The sequence below is a fragment of the Phascolarctos cinereus genome, unplaced genomic scaffold, assembly GCF_003287225.1.
Source record: "Phascolarctos cinereus isolate Bilbo 61053 unplaced genomic scaffold, phaCin_HiC Scaffold_5;HRSCAF=322, whole genome shotgun sequence".
Taxonomy (NCBI): domain Eukaryota; kingdom Metazoa; phylum Chordata; class Mammalia; order Diprotodontia; family Phascolarctidae; genus Phascolarctos; species Phascolarctos cinereus.
In genome coordinates this window covers 186585968-186609844 of record NW_027555958.1, presented here as the reverse complement: position 1 = coordinate 186609844, position 23877 = coordinate 186585968, and the positions used below count along the sequence as shown (strand labels likewise).

The 23877-nt window shown below is 34.2% G+C and overlaps 1 long non-coding RNA gene and 1 pseudogene across 1 annotated transcript in view; both read left to right on the top strand.

The window, feature by feature from the left end:
- The window catches only part of LOC110196601 (uncharacterized), an 84582-nt gene extending 69900 nt beyond the window's left edge, over positions 1 to 14682 (top strand). Inside the window, exons 2-3 of the long non-coding RNA XR_002321264.2 lie at positions 13020 to 13168; positions 14236 to 14682. This is a non-coding gene — a long non-coding RNA (uncharacterized LOC110196601). The remainder of the gene's footprint in view (positions 1 to 13019; positions 13169 to 14235) is intronic.
- Positions 14683 to 22586: 7904 nt separating this feature from the next.
- Positions 22587 to 23118, top strand: LOC110196581 (ras-related protein Rab-2A pseudogene; annotated as a pseudogene).
- The last annotated feature ends 759 nt before the right edge of the window (positions 23119 to 23877 follow it).

Below are 23877 nucleotides of genomic sequence, written 5' to 3'. Positions count from 1 at the left end.
TGTCACAGAGCCAGGATGTGTCAGAGGCAATCCATAAATCCAAATTTTCATGATGTGTGGAGCCTGGATACATAGTGTTCATTTTAGTTTTTTGTGTTCCTTTATTGCAGAGCTAGGATTGGTCACAATTTTGAGGTGTAGCTGCCGAGATGGAAAGCACCAGGCATATGGTTTATCACAGAAATGTGGACATTTTAGAGCTTTTTAAAAAATCATACATGTAAAGAAAATAGGCCAAGAGAGTTTAGATTACTTGCCTAAGCTCATATGGCAAATTCTGACTGCTATAAATTTTTCTAATATATATTTATCCCTATTATAAGGAAGATGTTTTAACTTTGAAAGACTGACATAGTCATACATACATATGTATGTATGTTGTATGTATGTATACTTACTTTTATGTGTTGTAGAAATGACTTAGAACTGGGAAAAATGGAGCTCAGTATTTAAAATGCAGTAACTAAGGAATTTGACACTTTAAATCAGTGTTGTTTTGCCCGCACACATACCTCTGCCTTCTTTTTGTTTTTAAAGAAACCACAGGATAGGAGAAAAGCCTACTGCTTGTGCTTCAGTTTGTAAGAGCAATGAAATGTTTTTCTCTTACTGCTCCTAAAGTTTCCCTTGCTCTTTAAAGTCCTTATTTGATTGGTCTTGACCATAACATGACCAGAAAGAACTTAAACTCGTACGTACCGCAGCATCCTCAGAAACTTCGTGACATGTTTGCTACCCTTATATATTTGGAGTCAAGTGGCCAACTTCAGGTATTTATGCATGTATTTTAAGATCCAGTGAATTCATTTGGCAAAGGTGCTGTTAACTTTTCATATTAAAAGTATGTTCTGTATAACCGGGTCAGGGGAGGTGTTGGGAAAGGGATATTAGTTTTCAGAGCTATTACTGATGTGTAGTGAGAGTAGTTGCCATAGAGATCCAACAGCCTCTTATGGGAATGCAATCATGATCCTAAAAATCTGAAGTTCTAACCAATCTCGAAAAAACAGTACTTAAAATGGAGTCATTTTAGTAATAAAAAATAAATGAATATAACTTTGTGTCATTTTTCTCCTGTAAGTGTACTTAACAATTGAGAAACTTACCTTTAGCATGTAACTTTTAAAATCAGTTGCAGTGCTTAAAAGTATTGATGATTCATAAACAGAATTTATGGCATATATTACACCTCAGTATTCCCTATGTAGTTCTTCTTTTTTTAATTATTCAAGATGTAACTGTGACTTTTTTATGTTAGCAGAAAATCTTAAAAATAAAATCGTTGAAGTTGCTGGTAGAACTTGCTAATCAGATTTTGAGGTTTTAAAATTTTCAGCATGCATGCTCTTGTGTAGAGGAAACTCTCATTGCATTTGAAATCTATTCATGCTGCATGGGTAATAATACATGATTTAATTTCCCTAAGCATAGCCCCTATCAAAAGAATACCATTCTAAGATCAGTAGTTGTGAGTTTGAAATTGCTCTGGGTACTGCCTGATGTGTGAACACTATATTTATAGGTCCACAACCACACATTTGCTCTGCAGCTGTGCTTAATGGTTATCAGTTTGGCACCCCACATGATTACTTTGGAGTATGAATGGAGACTTCCGAGCCCTTTGGCAGCTCCAAAGAAACTGAAGTACCAAATGCTGAAGTCGATCATGTGAATTTAATTATGCTGGTTACATAATTAGCATTTGAGGAAATCTGAGAAAAATCCTTTGGGGGATGATGATTTTGTATTTCAAAATGCAAATGTTCTCATTCGAAGGGCTGGAAAGTAAAAATGATGGAACTTTGAGACACTGTAGCCTCAAGTATGTAAGATCTATTTCCAACAACTTTTAGAACTAAATATTCATAACAATATGCCTGAGTTGCGTGACCCAAAGTACTGGGACTTGTCTGCCTAAGTGTACATACATGGGCACATCTGCATACACTTATGTTCAGATGGTGGCACTTAAATCTGTATAACCAGCTTTACACCTATAATGACAACCTAGAGCTATTTAACACCTAAATGCCAGTTTGAAAATGAACAAGAATTGTGCTAATGATCAGCAAATGGATCCTGTGACTGCATATTGAGATGATTAGATGCCTATAGTATATACCTAATCTTTGGGAAATTCTACCTTTGTAAGTACAGTTCAGTTTTAAAAGTAATTGAAATTACAGTCATGTTCTAATTTCTTACCATTTTAACTGCATCGAAGTATTTGATTTTATAAATTTAAATTTTTTCCCTCAGTTTGGTTTTATTATGGTTCTATGAAGCAAGTTAGCTACAAAGAAACTCCAATGAAGATATTTAATATGAGGAAAAGGGAAGAAAATACATTTTACAAAACTTAGCAATGCAGCAAGTGTAATCAAGAGATTTGGGTTCCTGTTAGCCCCAACTTGACATTAATGGTCTCTGATGGTCTCTTTGTGACCTTGGGCAAGTCATTTCATAGTCCTGGGTCTCAGTTCCCTCATGTATAAAATGTGGAAGATGCATCCAGTAATCTCTGAGGTTCCTTCTGCTTTAAAATTTTGTGATTCTATATACATAGCCTGAGTTATGGGTATAAAACTACTCAAGACCTGTATTTATTTCTGACTGTAGTCTTTATTTTGACCTATCAAATTTATTACAATCCAGTTGCATTTACCATGATGTTATTTGAATTCCATACTTGGTTTTGAAACAAATGAGAGAAGGTAATTTTACTTTGCACATTATTTGGTATTTCATTAGATTGTGAGCTCCTTGCTATCAAAGACTGTTTATTTTTTTGTCTTTGTCTATCTTGGGGTATGTATATGCATGATGCTTAATAACAGTGCTTTAATATGTATTTGTTGAATTAAATAGAGTTAAATGAAGTACTCAGTGAAAGAATTTTCTGAAAACTAAGGAGTGTGTTTTATAGTACATCACCCACAAACTTACCATACAACTTTCCATAAAATAATCAGTTTGTAAAGTTTAAATCACTGAGAAAAATTGTCAAGCAAAGGCTAATTGACCATTTTTTTTTCAGTATTTGGTAGACAGGCTTTCTTTTCACATATAGATTGTACTACATGGACACTCTCTTAACTCTCCCATTTTGTGATTCTTTTGATTCAGAATTTGTCATTGCTCAAAAAACACAGTTGAAATATGATTTCATAATGAATATAATAATGATAAGGATAGTTATATTAAAGGTAAATTTTATGGGACTGGTATAAATGTGGAGAGATCTTCATGAATGTGTAAAACAAAAGAATTCGTGGATTAGACTGGCATATTTATTATATATTTTTACACACAGATATACCACACATCCATCCATCCACCCTCCATCTATCTATGTATGTATCTATCCACAGTATTCTAATATTAGATTTAAAAAATAAAACGTCTCTGTATTTGTGCCTAAAGTTTATTGTGAGCAATGTGTGAATTGTTAACTGGATCAGATATAAACATGTTGAGTATTTAATTACAAACTGTCTCAACTCCAGACAATGTTAAAACAAAATAAAACAAAAAACCTTATAAGCATTTTGAGAGTACTGTGTTTTTAAAATCAATGCAGATATGAAATCGGCTATTATTTTATTAGATTATCTGTAGGAGCCTTTTTAAAGAAACAAAACAAAACAAGATTGAAACTGGACCTCTGCACTCAAATAAGCAGCCAGATTTGTAATTAACAGTTTGTGCAGACATCACAAAACACTTCTCAAATCAACTTTAAAATCTTTGAAGTGAAAATAATAATAAAAAAAATAGTTAAGATAAATTCAGCAGAGTGGACAGGGTCCCTGCCATCCCATCCGACAGGGATGGGGCACCACTAGGGGGTGGAAAAGAGCAGGAGAAGCCCAGATCAGGAAGCAGTTCACCTGGGAAAAGGGAGGGGGGACAGATGGGCTAAGAAGCAAAGTTAATGAAGTGAGAAGGCACATTATCACGTAGTTTCCTGGTTTTACTGATTATTCTTACTAAGTAAAGCCAGTTGTTTCTATACTGCCAAATGAGTCCAAATACTGTCAAAATATAATTTTAACCAATTTTTAAATTGCTTAATTAAAAAAAAAAAGCAATTACTTAAAAAAAAATTGTCCTCTAAATTCCACTGCCCTGAGGCTGAATCCAGTCATGAATCCTACTACTCTGCAGGCTGCATTGAATAGCCTTCTCTAACAGTAGCATACCTTCTCTTTTCTCTTTCACTGATCCCCTTTCCACCATGCCCTATACCTCAAAGTTCTTAAGGGAAAAAATACCAAATAAATTCTCTGCCTTCATTATTAACTAACATTACAAAAAGCTCAGGAAAGGAAGCCCACAGTTGTAGTTCTGCAATTTGCATTTTATATTGCATAATACAATTTAATTTGTAGGGCAATTTCTGCACACTTATAAATAGGAACTTCTGGTTGCAGTGTTGCATGCATTATTTTTCTTCACTTATCAGAAAAGAAAAAAAGTATTTCTTCTGAATGCGTTCATGCCGTATTTATGCATTTTTGTCATTGTGTAGGTATACATATAATGATAGGTTGCATATGACCTATATGTAAATTCTTATGTTTTAGGGGGAAACATTGCCATTTTGCTTTACACCTTGATATTTAGTATAGGTTCTTAATTAAATTCACATATTTAACTTCAGGATAAGGCAGACAAATTTCATTGGTTAAATATTTTTATATTGTTTTATAAAAACTGACATGGATATTATTGTCCCTTATAAGTACATTAATAAAATGTATCCTTTACTTTACTTCTAATTACAGAATTGTCTGGAACCCATTTCCCATTCCCCAGTCTCTCCTTTGGAAGTGCAGCTTGGAATTTGGCTTTGCAATTATATCTAAATTGCATACTAAAATCCACTACATTGTGACAGCAAATACTTAATGTACTGCCAAACAACTGACAATTTTATATTGACCAAAATATTTGTAGCCCCTCCCCCTAAAAAATATTCCCTCTTTATTCTCCTCATCTCTCACAACTCTATAAATTCCATAGAGTTGTAAAGCTGGAAGTGAACTTAAAAATCACCTACTGCTCATTTTACAAAGTAGGAAAATTTAGGGTCATAAAATGTCTTTTTTATGGTTATCCAGGGAATTAGTGACAGAACCAGCTTAAGAATCTGATTCTGAACTTCTTTCCACTGTACCATGCTACTTTGGAAAAGTGTAGATGCTGATTCTTATTTCTTCAATTTGTATATCTCTTTAACATCTCAAATATGAAATTTTCTATAATACACTGACCTCTCAGTTCATCAACCTACTCACCTGTAAACCTTCCTTGCGTCCTGTCAGCACCTGAACCTGTATTTATGGAGTAAGACATTTTAGCCATGTCATATTTAAGGCATTCCATAATGTAACTCAAGTTCACCTTTTCTATTTTATATCATACTATTTCTTTTCACCACAAGATGTTCCCCTATATTGTTGTAAGAGACAATATTCTTCCACCTCTGTATATTCACTTCAGATATCACATGCCTAGAACATAGAGAAATGTTCTCTCTGACTTTTGAAATATTTCTTTCCCTCCTTATTCTGTCTGTTAGGTACTTCTATGAAACTTTCCCTGAGCCACCCTTCTCCCATCTCAAAATGCTCTGATTTCTCAAATTTTCCTAAAGGTCTTTCCCTTCTCTTTCTTTTTGCCCTTACTTATTTATTTATCTATGTATATGCCTCATCCTCCTTATTCATTTGCAAATTTCTTAGGTTCAAGGACTATATTGTTTTCATTCTTTTTATCTTCAACTGCTTCACACCATATGTATGTAATACATAGTAAGTACCAAACAATTTGGATTAATTTGTGGAAAAATCTATTTCCAAATCAGAATAGTTTGATAGTATGTTGTTATACTTAAGTACTCATAATCATAATAACTATAAATAAACATTTACAAATAGAAGTCCAGCTTCAATGATCTGCTTTAATGAACAGAAAAATCTTTATATGTAATGTACCTGTTTGTAACAACTATCTCTTTAAAGACAAAGAACTTGGAAACTGTTTATGTCTCAAATAGGTTAGCTATTTCTCCTGCAAATTTGTTTCTACTATTAAGATCATTTTCACATAGTCTTCTGCTGGTGATGATGGAAAATAAAACTTTGAACCATTCCATGTCAAATTATTCAATTACTGGAATCCTAAGTAAATGATTTTTAACAATGTTTACTAATGTTGCAAAGCTTTATGCTTCATTTCAGCTATTCATTGTGATTAAATTAAAACAGATTTATTTCTACAAATAAAATTCTAAATAAATCAATGGGTCTGTCATTTATGGGTCTTTCATTTATTCAGAAAAGCCAATCTTAACCTTAAGGTTATGTGGCTGAGTCTAGCCAATCAGTTCAATTCAAACAAACAAACAAAAAAAGCAGTTAATTCACTGAAAAAAAATAAGTAAAGTACATATTTGAAATTCTCTAGCTAGAGCATTATCAGTTGGTTTGAATTTTTTGCTAGTAGGCTGTGTATGCCTTTGGCTGAGAGACTTTCTTGTTCATCTTTGAATCTTCTCATTACCCAAGATAGGCCTTTGAACGTTGTAGAGGCACAATGGAAATTTGCTGCATTGAAGCTCATTAAATGGTCTTTATAACAATTAATTTTAGTATTGTGATTATATAAACTAATTATATAAATTAAAAAAACTAAAAAAAACCCTATTGCATAGGAGAATACAATGCATTTTAAATTGGATATTTTATCCAGGGTTTTGCTTTTTTAAGGTAACCTCTCAAACTTAGCAGAGAGATAGTACGTGGGGGAAAATCATTCTTATCACCATCGGTTTGAAACTAATCTGAAAGAAAAAAATGGAAATATGGACAAAGTTAAGAAAGTGAAATAAAATCCTTTTTTAACATAGTTTGAATGGCAAAAATTTAAAAGGACCCTGAGAATATTTCTGGTGTTACAGACCACTTGAGGGTAGTAACATTGCTTTCCTTGGGTCTTTGTAAGCTCCATTTGCTATACTACTGGTTTAGATAGCCCAGCACCATGTGGTGGTGTTAGAATGCTATATAAACATTGAAAAAGTGAAAAACAAGCATGGAAATCATATGCTTTGTAGCGCTATTAAAAGTAGCTTTATGAAAATATGTTAAGCTACTTGCTGCTGAGCAAACCAAAATAGAAAAAAAAATGGACTAAATAAATTCCTACCTTTCAGGAATTAATTTCATCTCAAAGTGACCCATTGCTGAGGAGTCATTCCTGTCCATATAGTTTTTTTCCTTCAATTTTACAGTATATATAGGTGTGTGTATACATATATACATACACATCTGTTCTCTAATTTCATTTTAGAATTTTACTTAAGCTGATTTTTTTCATCTATCAGGAAGCATTTTGAAATATACAATTTGAGAAGCTTTAGTTTCTCTGGAGATTTTACTGTTTTCCATTAGTGTATACAGATTATTTTAACAAAAGCATTTTTTTTTATCACAAGTAAATTTTAAATGTCAAAATAAGTTGTATTAAATCCAACTCAAAAGAATTTAATCAACACTTTTTTTCTAGCCAAAAACTTCTTTGGTAGGTTTAAATACCTAGCATATAGCATACAAAACGATTTTTGTTGAGGATTGACTTTTTTTGGTTTGTTTTTAGCTATTAATCTCTATCCAAGATCTCCAAATGGAAATGTTTATGTTTTTATTTGGTTTCTAAGTTGCTGTGATTCTAAGGGAGAACTATACTAGTGCATGATAAAGTTTATATACAGAAACAGAGCCTGTACTCTAAATCTTCATGATTAAATAATATCAAAGTGAATTAAGTTTGGCTGATTTGAACCTTTGTGATTTTATAATTGATTTTGTGATGAAATACTTTCAAATGATATTATAGATTCTAGCATTTGTTTTCTAGTTTTGTTTCCTTCTGTTTTACTCCATCTCGAGCTTTAAAGAACTGACTTAGAAATATTAGGGGAAAATGCAGTGTTCATTATTGTCTATAAAAAAAAAGTTCTACCAAATTTAAGTGAAGTTTTTATTTTAAATTTTGATTAGGTTTACTCTGATTTTATGTCTGTAGAACTCATTCTTGGAAAAAATGGGAGCTTTCTCTGAACATATTTATATTCTGAAACAATTGTCACTATTGGTCACCTAACAAAGTTAAGCTAGACTGCATCTTGCCCTGACTATTTAGGTCGGAAATTATAACATTGAAAAATATGCTTGTTTCACATTTTAAGTTATTTAAAATCTGAATTTTAATGGTAACCTAAAATTTTGTTCAACTATCTGAAAGAAATTTTTGAGAGTGAAAATTATACTGATGCCAAATTGCTAGTAATTTTCCATATGAGGAAAAAAACCCAGAAATTTTTTTATAGTGACAGATATTGAAGACTCCTCATCTATCTTAAATATCATTGCTAAAAACTGCATTAAGATCATAATTTCATATGAAAGTTTTAGCTAGAATATTCAGATTTCACTAGAATATTTTAAGATGTTTTGCCAGATGCTATTGAAGCCTTAATATTCTTGATTTTACCTTATTTTAATCAGTACATGTTTCTATTTATTCTATGCTTTCAGCAATATTTATTGAGTATTAGAATATCTGACTTATATTTAATGTCTCTTGGTGGTACTCTTTAGTTGGAGACAGATTTTGCATCTGCATTTGAGTTGGGGGCTAAGATGGGAGGAGTATATATTGTAAAGAATTTGGTGGTCACATGTAGAAATTTTGTTTTAAAGTATTATAGGCATTATTTTGTTTTAAAGTAATGTTTCGAAGCATGAATAAAGTTGATAATATTTGGAACACATGTTTAAAAATATCTAAATGTAGAGAACAACAAAAACAATTGAAACTGTATGATGCAAAATCATAGTGACCAAGTGTGACCTCAAGGAAATGCCACCACTTTTGTATCTTTGTAGAGGTGGAGGACTATGGATGTGAAACTTTGAGTATAATATCAGTCTTCTAGTAAGTCAGTTAATTTTGCTGAACTTTTTCCCCTTGTTTTTACTCTTTATTATAAGGGATGGCTGTTTAGGAAGGGAGGAGTGAGATATATCGTAAAATGTAGGTGATGTAAAACAAAATGTATCAATAACAAAAAATAAAAAGAAACAATACCTTTTCTGTTAGGAAAGGTTTTTTTTTCTTTTTAATGAACATTATTGAAGTTTTAATTCAGCAGCAGAATTGATTTCCCCCTGTAAAGGGTAGTGCCTTCACAGGTTTCTATGACTCATTTGTTGAAGAAGTGTGATTCAGGACACCACAATCTATTTCCTCATCTGCTGGCTATTCTGACCACTGGCAAACTCTCTTGACAAATTTGCAATAATATGTCACACTTATGTATAGCCTCATGTTTAGAAATTGATTCCACAGCAGTGAAAGTTTTGAATTTACATAATAGGAACTAAAATGTGTCTGATGTGAACTAAAGTACTTCAGTGTGAAAACTAACAAATGTACCAAAGATTATTAGTGCCTTATAAATAGATCTGTATAGGGTTTAATTTGTGTGCTTCTGATTAAGGTATTTACCTATTTAACTACATGTGGAGGCAAAATATCTTCTTTGTATTCTTATTCCACACTAAAAAATTAATGAAAGTTAAATATTTGTTATAGTTTAACCTTGAGCTGCAAAGTCAGAAGATTTTGGTTATATGCTTAATCATGTCCAGCTTTCACCACTTGGATACCCTACTTTATCCCTGTGAACCTCAGGGGTTCACTTTTCTCTCAATTGTGCCCTCATTTTGAAAATAAGAATACTTCACAAAAGTATTATGAGGAAACGCCAATTTAAACTGTAAATTTTTATATTGATGTAACTTATTGATATTAATAGAGATAATGATGCTATTGATATAATAACAGAGCATGCATCCCATTTTCATAGATCTCTTCAGGTCATTTCATCCAGATAGTTTTCTCCTTCAAGAGAAGTGTCTCTGTGAACTGTGTGACCTAATATATATTTGTGATTCTCCTCTATAGCTGAATTGTTTTCAGAATCATATTAATGTTCTAATATTTCACGTAGTGTTAACAGTAATATAATATGGACCAGGTAGGTGGTACAGTGGGTAAAGGACTGGGCCTAGAGTCAGGAAGACTCATCTTCCTAAGTTCAAGTTTGGCCTCAGACACTTCCTAGACGAGTGACCTTGGGTGAGTCACTTAACCCTGCTTGCCTTAGTTTCCTCATCTATAAAATGAGCTGGAGAAGGAAATGGCAAATCCCCCCAGTATCTTTACCAAGAAAATCCCAAACGGGGTCACAACGAGTTAGACACTACTGAAATGACTGAACAATAACAACAATGCTTATTTACTTAGCATTTCACATTTTCAAAGAAACTTAAAATATACGTATCTATTATTACTTTGCTGCTTAACTTTGAGATGATCATTTTCATCTTTATGCAGATAAGGAAACTCAGACTTATGATTTCTTTAAGTGCTCCAGTAAACAGTATATACCCATTTTTGCTCACAGTGTGTTTCTCATTATACCACATTGCAGTTATGATATAAGAATTCCAAGCTGGATGTGCTATCTTTTTTTTTTAACTGTAGAGACATGGGAAAAGAAGTACATCAGCTGAAAGCAATTATGAATATAGAAAATATTTGTTTTTTTTCCAAACCTACTTTAAACTTTTCTCCTCAGAAATCCCATAGCAAGGTAGCTCACAGCTAAATAATGGACTGTGTCTTATTTTCTCTCATTTAGAGGTCAGAGATGCAAAATTATCTCCATCTGTGCTGAAAAGAATCTATGCCTAGGATAACTTTTTATTTTTAAGAAAAAAATGGTGTTTGAAAAAACAAGTGGGATGACCATATTTCATTTGGGATTCTAATTTGAAAGCATTTATTTTCTCAGTATCTCTCAAATAGCGATGTGATTGATGCCTGTTTTGTGCCCTCTATCAGATCCATTTCCTACCTGATGGCTGTTGATATATCAAATACATAAAGTGGTCCTGTTGTGGAATTTCTTTTACTTTAGGCTCTTATATGTCCTCCTTCTGCCCCCTCCTACCTAAAACCTCCACCTTCACCACTACTAAGTGACATTTTGTCTGCCCTTTCATCTCTCCAGATCTTGCCTTTTTTCCCCCCATCTATCCTCATTGTAGAGCACGGGTGCGGAGCTTGCGTCCTCGAGACCACATGTGGCCCTATAGGTCCTCAAGTGCAGCCCTTTGATTCCAAATTTCACAGAACAAATCCCCTTTATAAAAGGATTCTGTAAAACTTGGCCTCACACCCAAGGACCTAGAAAGCCACATGTGGCCTCAAGGCCATAGGCTCCCCACCCCTAAGCTAGAATCACTCTTAATTTTACTGACTCTAGCTTTTGATCAGGTTTTCTCCATTTCCTAATGAACCTCTTAATTTCCCAGGCCAGGTCCTGGTATTCCTTGTTTCTTCTTTCTGTCTCTCAGGCCTGAACTAATTCTCTCTGTGTTCCCCTTCCCCAAACAACACTTGTTATTTTACTTCAGACATTTGCCTCTTCAGACTACTATAATATATCAATAAATGATTTATTATGTCCAAATTGAATTCATCTCATTGAAGCAATGATAGCTCAACATCAGGAAAGCAATTTGTATAATTATCTAAATAAAAATAATGTTTATAAAACCTAATGATTATTCTAATAGATGAAGAAAAAAATCTAGGACTACATATAGTATGTATTCATGTTAAAAAACAAAAACAAAGAAACCTTAAAAGCAAAGGCAGGGAAAAGCCATTCTTTAATATAGTCAAATGCACATACCTAAAACCAAGAATATTAACAGAAATAAAGCAAAAATACCTCCTCTCCCTACTATTATTTAACACATTTCTAGAAATGCCAGCAATAGCAATAAAACAAAAGAAAAAAAAGGATTTAAACATCAGCAAAAAGAACATAAAATGATAATTGTTTATGAATAACATGATGATGAACCTAGAGAAACCAGAGAATCAGCAAAGAAATTAGTTGAAATGATTAATACCTTCAGTAATGTAACAAGATACAAAATATGCCTACAAAAATCATAATCATTTCTCTGTAGTATTAACAAAAACCAGGAAGAAATTAAAAAAATACATTTTTATCAGGTTTTAGTAAGTCATAATGATTATTCTTTACTACTTATGTGGTTTGGATTCTGTATTCATGTCCATTCCATACCTAGTAGACCTATGAATTTTAAAGGAATATGCAGAGAGGGTAGAAATTGAGAAAATAAGCCATGGCTGCTGAAGATTACTGTCAAAAAATGTTGTGTAAGTAAAAAAAAAAATAAAAAGGTTTTCTTTATTAAAAGCTTACACCAAATTGGCATTACTGTTTTGCTTATATTTTAACTTACAGAGTCATCTGTATGTTTAAGGTAAAGTTCTTAAGATTTTACATTTTTTACTCTAAGCCTAGGTCTCTGATTTGTATAAAGTTTATTTCTGAAAACATTCCTCTCTGTAGTCCTACTGGAGTTGGGAGCACTGTACTGGTTTTATATTTTGAACAATTGGTAACCATTTGCAGATGATTTGATTTCCCCTACTACTTTTTTGAGAGTACTTTAAGAAAAAAAATCTTGCTTCGATATTGTTGAAAAGTGGACTTTTGGTCAGATATAAGGAGAATTGAGTAATGCTTGGAAATCACTTTGAAAATGGAAAGTACTATTTAGTATAAGATGTTGAATATTATTTCTGGCATAGTGTTGGTTTATGGTAGAAATACTAAAATTGGATCTGGATGTATATTATCCAGAGACAAAATTGAAAAAGTTAACTGTAGAGTGCTGTTTAATTTTGTTTTAAATTAACCAAGGACATTTTAAAAGAAGGCTAAGCTAGCTATAGTGATTTTCTTATTTAGTGGTTTGCCAAAAGTCACTATTTTTAAAATTGATTTAAGATCTTTAAGTTTAAAAAAAATTATTGAAATTAACTTCAATCTTTATTTATAGGAAGAGTGTTTCTTGAATCTTGAGGCACCAATTTCAAGAGTGTGTGGATATGATACACCATTTCCTCATATCTTTGAGACATTCTATATCCCAGACAAATGGAAATGTTATGATGCCCTTCGAAAAATGATAAATTATTGATCAAATAGGTCGGTATGTTTTCATTTTTTGAAAAAGCAAACATTTGTTATTATGATGAAATTTTTGTAAGAGAGGTTTTTTCCATAAGTAAATGACATTCATTGTAAATTAGTGAGGTTTCATGCTATAATCTGTTTGGCCAGATTTAATAGGTTTCTTTATCTCTGTCAGTTATTAAAATGCAGTAGGTTATATATACAATGTAATTACATGATTTCTTGTGAAAACAATTTGCACTACGTTCTACACAACACAGATTTTCAAAAGCAAATGAGAATTAATTCTTGATGATAACATGGAACCTGTTTCTCCAACTTTGGGGTTCAAAAAGTAAGCTTGCCTAAGCCTACAGGAGGAACTGCTTGAAACATGAGGAAATAATGCATGAAAGGAAGAGGATAATATAACCCCTCTCCTCTTTTACTCCATGCATAATGTCACTGGGTCTAGTAGTTCCATTTTGAAACAGGGTTACAGATATGCATTAGTTCTGGCTAGTAGTTCACACAGAATCTCTCAGACACATGGCTGTAGTCCCTGAGGAGAAGCCTTCTTAAGTAACTACAAAAAATGCTGCATGGGCAATGGTGGTATCAGCCAGGTGTTCGAGGAACCACCAGTTCCAAATAAGACATTCTTGTCTTAAAATAGGCCTTTGAAAGTAACCAGGAAGGGCACAATTATTTACCTAGCTCCTTGGGTTGTGGTGTTAAGTATTATGGATCCAAACAGTGAATGGTAAAGGCAGTAATGAGCTACTTTATGCTTTATCAATGTATTTCGATATAGCATTGAGATCAATTTTTATATTCATATAAATGCATTTCTTTTTTCATAAGTATGAGAAAATTATTTAAACCTTATGTAAACTTAAGTATATTTGAACAAAATGTATGAAACATTTGTAGGTTTATATACTGTTTATACTAACAACACAATAAAAATAGCTTTTCTGCTCAACAAATCAAATCAGGCATAAAAAGACAATTGTGGGACTAAGAAATATGTATATGTAATTAATTATAATTATTCTCAGTTGGTCTTAATCTGTATGATTTGTTATTGTCTTTTATAGAGGCCAGAGGAAAGAACTAGATGCAAAAGTATCTCAATGGACTTTGATATTTACTCAAATTTGTTTCTTCTTCACATGGACTTCATATGAAACCATCTGTCCTGAATATTGGTCAAGAAGAAGCTAAAGCTCAGAATCCTCACTATTAGCAAATACAAAAAAAAAAAAAGGATATTTCAAATAGTGAATAGTTTAATATGGGCTTTATAAAATTTTCCACATTCTATGAGTATAAATACTATTAAGTTTATATAACCTTGCTTGTTTACATCTTTAAATGACTTCTCTGTAAATAGGGGATGTGGGACTATATTCAATAAAGCTTTTTCAAGTTGTCAGGTTTTTTCCTCATGTTGTTTCTAGTAAAATCCATAATTGTAAATTCTCAAAATTGTGAAGCATGAATTGGTTGTTGGTTAAGTTATAATAAAAATGAAATAGAGATTGGTTTGGGCCTTCTGACTTTAGACTGCTATACCCAGGGTCATTTCTTTTTGGCCAATGTAGTTTTGTCTCTTTAAGATTTCTTTAATATCTGGCCTATTCTCCTGTACTGCCTCAATAAGGTGCTACAACGGTGTCTCCTCTTTCTTTGTCTCTGTCTCTGTCTCTGTCTTTATTTCTCTCTCTCAATCAGTGTCTTTCTCTGTTCATCTGTCAGGCACAAATACACATGAACATGAATAGTTCAGCAAAGAACACCTTCCTGTTACCTACTTCTCTCCTGTTTTCCTGTTTTTAAAAAATTACTACAGGAATACGAAAGGATCTGTGATTGCTTTGGTGTGGGAAACTCTGTCTTCTGATGTAGATTGCAACCCATGTATAATGTAATCCTCAAGGATAGCTTGAGGCTTAAAGAGATTAAGTCCAGGAATACTGTCAAGTGTCAGAGGCAGGGATTTGAACCGAGATCATATTGATTCAAATTCTAACTCTCTGTTACACCACATTACCTCTTTAAAAAATATTATAAACTGAATACACTCAATAAATTCAAATATATCAGTAGTCTAAAAAACTATGCAACATGTCTCCAGATAAAGGTGGGCAAAATAAGACTGACAGGCCTTAAAGAATCTGTTCCAATTTTTAGCTCTCTTGTGATCGCATAACTTTTTTGTGTGTGTTTGAAAATTAGTATGCAAAAATTAAAAATTAAAACCCAGGTTTGATTAGAGGAAGGACTTCCAGTGCTACAATTTTTCCTTACTACCAAAATCTTGTCTATGAATGGGGTAGCACAATGGAATAATAACTCACATTTTTTAGTCACTTTAAGGTTTACAGAGTACAATACAGACATCTCTACAACAGCCCTGTAAAATAGGTTCTACCATTATTCCCAGTTGCAGGTAGGGAAATAGACACAAAAATAAAGTACCTTGACCAGCATCATACAAAAAAAACCCAAAGTGGCTAAGGTGAGATTCAAACCCAGATCTTTGTGACTTCAGATTCGGCATTTTATTTATCATACCACTGCACAAAGCAGCCAACTCACACTACTTTACTCTCAAACTATGCAGACTTCCCCTACTATCTTAAGATACATAAAGAACATAGGTCAGAGCTTCATCCATCCGTAAAGCAGAGAGAACCATGGCCATTGTTTATTCCTTTCCACATAAACATTAAAAATGATAACTTTCTCATGAATATCAATGGATTTATTATTTTATAGTACATAGGGTAACACCAGAAAAATTAACTTGCAATTGAAATCTGGTGCATATATATACATATATATATGTGTATATGTGTGTGTGTGTGTGTGTGTGTGTATATATATATATATATATATATATAATATATATATATATACATATACACATATATATTAATATTGGAGAGAGTACTGCCAAGCTCTGTACTAGTATGTGTTTACATGTAATCATAAAAACTATAGTTGAGGAAACCCCTAATGATTGCATCCCCACTAGCAAAAGTTTTGCAGAATAAATATGATTCATGGGGAAGGAAAATATTTAGCAATAACTTAATAGTCCTAAACCCTAATAACCAATTTCCGAAGGAAAGATTCCTGCCACTATCATGTTAAGCAGTTAAGGTGGTCATGGGTCTTTATGAGTGACCATGCAGTTCAGCAGATGCTCAGGGGGTAATTTATTTGCCACAAACTCTCACTGGATTCAGTGATTATCTAGTACAAAATTACTTGGTGGTTTGGATGGACAAACTGTCTTTAACAGTGTTTTTTTGGAGGGAATCCATTTGGAATAGCAGTGCAACAGCCTTTCTTTTTAGAGAAAGTGTTTTTGCTCATCCACAATTCTTTTCTTAGGAAACATGGACTTATACACGAATCACAGTCTTTACCTGAAAAATGCCAATAGAGAATTTTTTTTACTCCTGGACTCCTCTTCCCATCATAGTTCACCAGGACAGCAGGAAGTTATAGAGAGAAAACCAGTTTTGTCTAAGTACTTTCCAGAGAACATGTTGCTCCAACTAAAGCCTTGAATATTTATACACAAATGGATAAAATGTAAATTAACAAGCAATCTAAAGATCTTAATGCAAGGAAGCAAGTTTGGCCTTGTAGGTATCACTGAGACTTGGCAGATGAGACCCATATTGTACTGTGGCTCTGGATACCTTATTCAAAGAAAATAAGATGGGTAAAAAGGATTAGGGATGGGGGCAGAGTAGCATTATATATATGTATGAATGTATGTGTACATATATATGTATATATATATATATGTGTGTGTGTGTGTGTGTGTGTGTGTGTGTGTATGTATATTGAGAACATATGCTGCTGTGATGAAACCTAGGGAGTGGTGGAAAGTATTTGGGTGAAAAACAACATGGAGAAACAGTGCTGCCCTAAGATTACATAATAAAAATACCTACTAAAAAAAATCACAGAAGCACAATATAGCAGTTACAGGAAATTTAGATTATACAGACATCTGTTGGATCTCTTTTCATCAAAAGAAGAATACGTAATACTTCCCTTAATGATAATTTTGTCCTTCAAAAAGATAGTGCAGCAAACAAGGGAAATTTTACTCTGAATCTGCTTTTCACTAACAAAGAGGAACTGGTTGCTGGGATGTATAATTGGAAATGACCACCCCATCTTATTGATGGGAAAGAAAGCTGGAAATTATTCAACATGAATCCTCTTTTTAGAGACTTTACAAAGGGTTCAAAGGAAAGATAGATTCCCATAAACCAGGCATGCACAACATACGGCCTGCCAAAGGATTTCGGGTGGCTGTCATATGACCCATGGCAACCAGCCATCATCAGTCTTTCTCTAGTGTAACCTATCTGAGGCCTGAAGAAGTTTACAAGTTGTGCAGGTCTGCCATAGACCAAAATTTTCTGAGAGAAGTCAATGCAAGAGGAATAGGAAGCTCTCAAGAATGAAAGTCTAAAAACAGAGTTTTGATGAGGAAAAGGAGGAGTTGTCTAAAAGAGATAGTTGCTTATGGAAGCAAAGGGGACTCACCAACTAACTTCATCTTTAAAAGACAAAAAAGTGAAAGCAAGGGTACATAACAGGATGAATGCAAAACATGTATTCCTGTTAGAATAGTATCAGGATTGCTAATAGAATGCTAATAGTCAGGCTGCTGGAAAAGCTACTGATAACAAAAAGGGTTAGACTCTGGCTATGTGGGGAAAATGATAACTGACAATAGAAAAGAGAGTGCTTAACTCTGTTTTCTTTGCCAAGGAGTATAGTACTTGGCTTACAAAGGGCAGAACAAAACTGTCTAAGAGGGAGTTGATATTCCAGACAAAATATTAATGAGATCTAGCTGGCTGTTGAGTTCAAGTCAGTTGGTTCTGATGATTTACCTTCCAAAGTACTGAAATATTTGGCATATATGATTGTTGAGCTACCATTGGTGATCTCTGGGAGACTGTGACCTACAAGATGGTGAAGTTGTTTTCAACAATCTTTAATAAATCTAAAACCTCAGGAAAAACAAAAAAAAAAAGGTATCCACCAGATATGGAATAACTGAAGTTGAATTCATAAAACAAGAAGACAGAAATGCCTCTCAAGGTTGTTTTATTCAAACCCTCATTAAACAGCAGTAAAAACTTTCTTCAAACTTCCATTCAACCCTTCTCTCAAGCCCTAATCCATATGGCCATGAATACAATCCAATTCACAGGATTATGATTCAGTCTACCTGTAAAGTCCCATGCCAATTCCCTCTTCTCTCTCAGTGACAAATTTGAGTTCTTCACTTTGAAAGTGGTGGCAGAATCTTCTGTATAATGGAAGAATAGCAGAATGCAAAACAAAACAACATACAATGTATTTTTTTAAACTGAAGAAAAATAGACACAATGGAAATGAAAAGCTATAACAAAATTTACTAAATATCAAAGGGATGCAAAAAAACAAGCATTGCAGTCATATTTTCAGACAAAGCAAAAAAAAATTCATTTTGTTAAAATTGATAAACAGCAAAACTACATCATGCTTACAGGAACCATAGATAATGAAACAGTTAAGCACATATGCATTAAATATGCATTCATAAAACAAAAGTTATTGAATTCAAACATACATAATAGTTAACTTCCCCTCCCATGGCTAGATAAATCTAGTGGATAAAAATATATAACTGAAAAAATGGTTGAAAATAGAGTAGAAAGGTATATGTTATCCTATTAATGAAAACACTAAGGGGGCGGAGCCAAGATGGCAGAGTGAAAGCAGTGACTTGCTTGAGCTCACATCCAAACCCCTCCAAATACTCATAAAAAATGGCTCTAAACAAATTCTGAAGTGGCAGAACGCACAAAAAGACAGAGTGAAACAAATTTCCAGCCCAAGACAGCCTGGATGATTGATCAGAAAGGTGTATCACGCTGGGCTGGGAGCAGCACGGCATGGGCGCTCAGGCTGCAGTGAACCTGGAGCAGGCCTCAGAGGACTGAATCTCGGGCAGCTGTGGAGGTTTCCAGACTCCTCAATCCACCAATGCCAAAGACAACTTAGAAGGTCAGTGGGAAAAGTCTGTTTCTGTCAGTGCTGAGAAAGGAAGGCAGGGTCTGAGCTCCATTCCCCAAGAGCGTGGCCCTGGTGGGGGGTAGCTGCTTCCCAAGCTTCCTGCCCCGACTGAAAGGGAATCCAGTGGCTGGTCAGAAAAGGATTGCAGGGATCTCTTTGCCAGTGCTGAGGCAGGAATCTCTTGCTTTGCCCATGTTTGGATTTGGGCCACAGTTCTGGGTGGCGGTGCTGGGGTGAGGAGGAGTGCTGGCTTAGTGGAGCTTGTAGCAGCTGTGGAGAGGAACCCCTCCTCACAGTTACAGGACAGAAAGGAGTACTTGTAGTCACAGGCCAGGAAAGGAGTAAATACCTTGCCCCTTATCATACCACCTTGCAAGAACTGAAAATTTACAGGTCCCTACAAGTATCTCTGAAAACAGCTGTACAAACCCCCAAAAAAGCTTGGGACAGTACATTCTCCACATTGGAAGCAGATTCGTACCTTAACAAAGAGTTTAAAACTCAAGTAATTGGCTGGGATCATGAGCAAGCAGCGCAAAAAGAGTCAGACTATATTATCTTACTTTGGTGAAAAAGAAGATCAAAATATACAACCAGAAGAAGACAACAAAGTCAAAGCTCCTACATCCAAAGCCTCCAAGAAAAATATGAATCAGTCCCAGGCCTTGGAAGAGCTCAAAAGGGATCTTGAGAAGCAAGTAAGGGAAGTAGAGGAAAAACTGAGAGTGATGTAAGAAAATCACGAAAAACAAGTCAACATCTTCCTAAGGGGGACCCCCAAAATACTGAAGAAAATAACACCTTAAAAAATAGCCTAACCCAAATGGCAGAAGAGGTCCAAAAAGCCAATGAGGAGAAGAATGCCCTAAAAAGAAAAATTGGCCAAATGGAAAAGGAAGTCCAAAAGCTTACTGAAGAAAATACTTCCTTAAAAATTAGAATAGAGCAATTGGAAGATAGTGACTTTATGAGAAATCATGATACAGTAGAACAAATACAAAAGAATGAAAAGTTAGAAAACAATGTGAAATATCTCATTGGAAAAACAACAGACCTGGAAAATAGATCCAGGAGAGAGAATTTAAAAATTATTGGACTATCTGAAAGCCATGATCAAAAAAAGAGCCTAGACATCATCTTTCAAGAAATTATCAAGGAAAACTGCCCTGATATATTAGAACCAGAGGGCAAAATAGAAATTGAAAGAATCCACATCTCCTCCTGAAAGAGATCCCCAAAGGAAAACTCCTAGGAATATTATAGCCAAATTCCAGAGTTCCCAGGTCAAGAAGAAAATATTACAAGCTGCCAGAAGGAAACAGTTCGAGTACTGTGGGAACACAATCAGGATAACACAAGATTTAGAAGCTTCTACATTAAAGGACCACAGAGCATGGAATATAATATTCCAGAGGGCAAAGGAGATAGGATTACAACCAAGAATCACCTACCCAGCAAAGCTGAGTATAATCCTTCAGGGGAAAAAATGGTCATTCAGTGAAATAGAGGACTTTCAAGCATTCTTGATGAAAAGACCAGAGCTGAATAGAAAATTTGACTTTCAAACACAGGACTCCAGTGGAACATGAAGAGGTAAACAGGAAAGAAATCATAAAGACTTATTAAGATTGAACTATTTACATTCCTGCATGGAAAGATGATATTTATAACTCATGAGACCTTTGTCATTATTAGGGTAGTTGGAGGGAAAAAATTATATGTATGTATATGTAGATAGATAAATAGAGGGCACAGGGTGAGCTGAAGATTAAGGGGACATATCTGGAGAATAAAATTAAGGGATGAGAGAGGATTACACTAGGAGAAGAAGAAAGGGAGAGGTAGAATAGGGTAAATTATCTCACAAAAAAACCCCAGAAAAGTCTCTTACAGTCGAGGGCAAATGGGGGAAGGTGAGAGGGAATGAGTGAATCTTATTCTCATAGGATTTGGCTTAAGGAGGGAATAACATACACATTCAATTGGGTATGGAAATCTGTCTTACCCTACAGGAAAATAGGGGAAGAAGGGGACAAGAGAGCAGGGGGATGATAGAGAGGAGGGCAGATTGGGAAAGAGGGTAATCAGAAGTAAATACTTCTGAGGAGGGACAGGGTCAAAAGAAAGAATAAAATAAATGGGATGGCAGGATAGGATTAAGGGAAATAGAGTTAGTTTTTCCCAACATGTCTACTATGGAAGTGTTTTGCATAACTGCACATGTACAACCTATATTGAGTTGCTTTCCTTTTCAATGAGGGTGGGTGGGGAGGGAGGAAGACAGAAAATTTGAAAAACATGTTTTAAAAAATGTTTTCACATGCTACTGGGAAATAAGAAATATAGGAAATGGGATACAGAAGTCTATCCTGCCCTACAGGAAAATAGAAGGGGAAGGGGATAAGAGAAGGGGAGAGAGATAGAAGAGAGGACAGACTAGGGGAAGGGATATTCAGAATGCATGCCATCTTGGGGTGGGGGGAGGGTGAGATGGGGTGAAAATTTGGAACTCAAAAACTTGTGGAAATAAATGTTGAAAACTAAAAATAAATAAATTTATATTAAAAAAAAGAAAACACTAAAGAACATATATATACTTAACAACATCATGTGCCATCTTTACAGAAATGGACTGTGCTAGGTCACAGAAAGCTTATAAATAAATATTAAAAAACAGAAATATTAAACATGTCTTTTACAGATCATAAAGCCAATAAATAGTAATACAGGGAACACAATCAAAACATATATTCCTAAGTAGAAACTTCATTATAATATTCTAAATAATGAGTTGTTGGAGAGGAAATAAGAGAAAAGGTAAATATATGAAAAAGCAATGATAATGAGATAGCAAGCCAATATTTCTGTTTTGCACTAAATCTGAGTAAAAATATCTCTTAAAATTACAAAATAGAAAAAAAAAGATTAGTGAACTAAAAGTGAAAAATTTCAAAACAAAAAAATAAAATAAAATAAGCATAGAAGAGGAAATCATAAATATTTGACAAGAAATAGGTAAAATGGAGACTATAGAAGTGGTAAAAGTTAAAGCTAGTTCTTTGAAAAAATTAAGAAAATTTATGAATCAACTTGATCAAAAAAAGGAAGGAAATATATTAAAAATGAAGAAAGTATAATTACAACAAACAGAGAAGAAATAGAATTGTGAGAATGTACCATACATAGTTATAGGTTAACAAAACTGATAATTTAAAAGGAGGAGAGAGCTATCTGCCTGCTTGTTTTGCAGTTGGACTATAAGGCAGGGCTCGTTTCCTCATGAAATTTCCATAGCAATTAGGTCCAACAGCTTTTCTCAGAGCTGCAGCCAACCATAGATACCACTATGACCCATGCCTGCCTCTTCAAGTACTTCATTATTGGCAACACAGGATTGGTAAATCATGTCTATTGCTGCAATTTACTAGATTCCAGCCTACACGTGACCTGACCATTAGTGTAGAGTGTGGGACTCACCTCACTGCCACTGAAGGCAAGCAGATCAAGCTCCAGGTCTTTGACACAGCTTGGCAAGTCTTTCTGCTCCGTCTCAAGATGCTCTTACTGTGATGCTGCTGGGGTCCTGCTTGATAGTGAGATAGCTTCAGTCCCTTGACAACCTGACTGGAAGATGCCCATCAACATTCCGACTAGATTATAGTCTTCATGCTGATTGGCAATAAAAGTAATCCAGAATCCGGATGAAGTAAAGAGAGAAGGGGAAGCTTTTGTTTAAACCACGGACTTATCTTCATGGACACCTCAGTAAAGACAACATACATAAAAAAAGCCTTCATCAGTACAACTAAGAGGATTTATGAGAAGATCCAAAAGGATTCTTTGACATGAATAATGAGGTCAAAACAGCAATAAGATAGTTCTTCAGCATTCCCTGGCTACTGCCATCCTCTCAGGGAGCCAGTGAGGATAGCAGTCTGAGGGAGGCTTCTGTTGAGCAGATTTGGGCTTAAGAGTGTCTTGAATGGGGCTAACTAACTTTCCCTTTCATCTTTACCAAGGTCTAGTTCATATGTGAATACCGTGAAGTGATTTTTTGTGGCAAAAGACTTTATTTTACAAATTCTTATAGAACTTTGAATAAATGTTAAAGGAGATTGTATTTCTATATGTTTGGTCAACTGAGGTGTTAATTTTACACATGCCCTTGAAAAATATTGAACACTATAAAAATCACCTGAGTATTTGATATCAGTTTATTTAGCAAATTTCCCAGGTACCTCTGCTGACCTAATATTTATAAAATCTCAACTTTACAGCTAAAAGGTACCTCAGAAGTCATTAATCCAGCACTCTGGTTTAAAAGATGAGAATGAGGCCCAGAGAGCTTAAAATTCAAGATCGGGTATTCAGTGAAAGCAAAGCTCCAATCTAGGCCCTCTTGGTTTTAAATCCAGTGTGTTTTCCACTGAATCGTACTGTTTGTACAACTTCAAAAATATATCTATTTTCAAAGTTATTCTCTCTGCATAGATTGTTCAGTAAGCTGCTTGATTGCATTTGCCTTGTTTGAATTCATTGACTCATTTTCATAAATTCTATACTATTAGATTAGATATGCTTATAGAAAGAAGCATTGTTGGGAACTGGGGATAAATTGAATTTGAAATCTGTTAAGT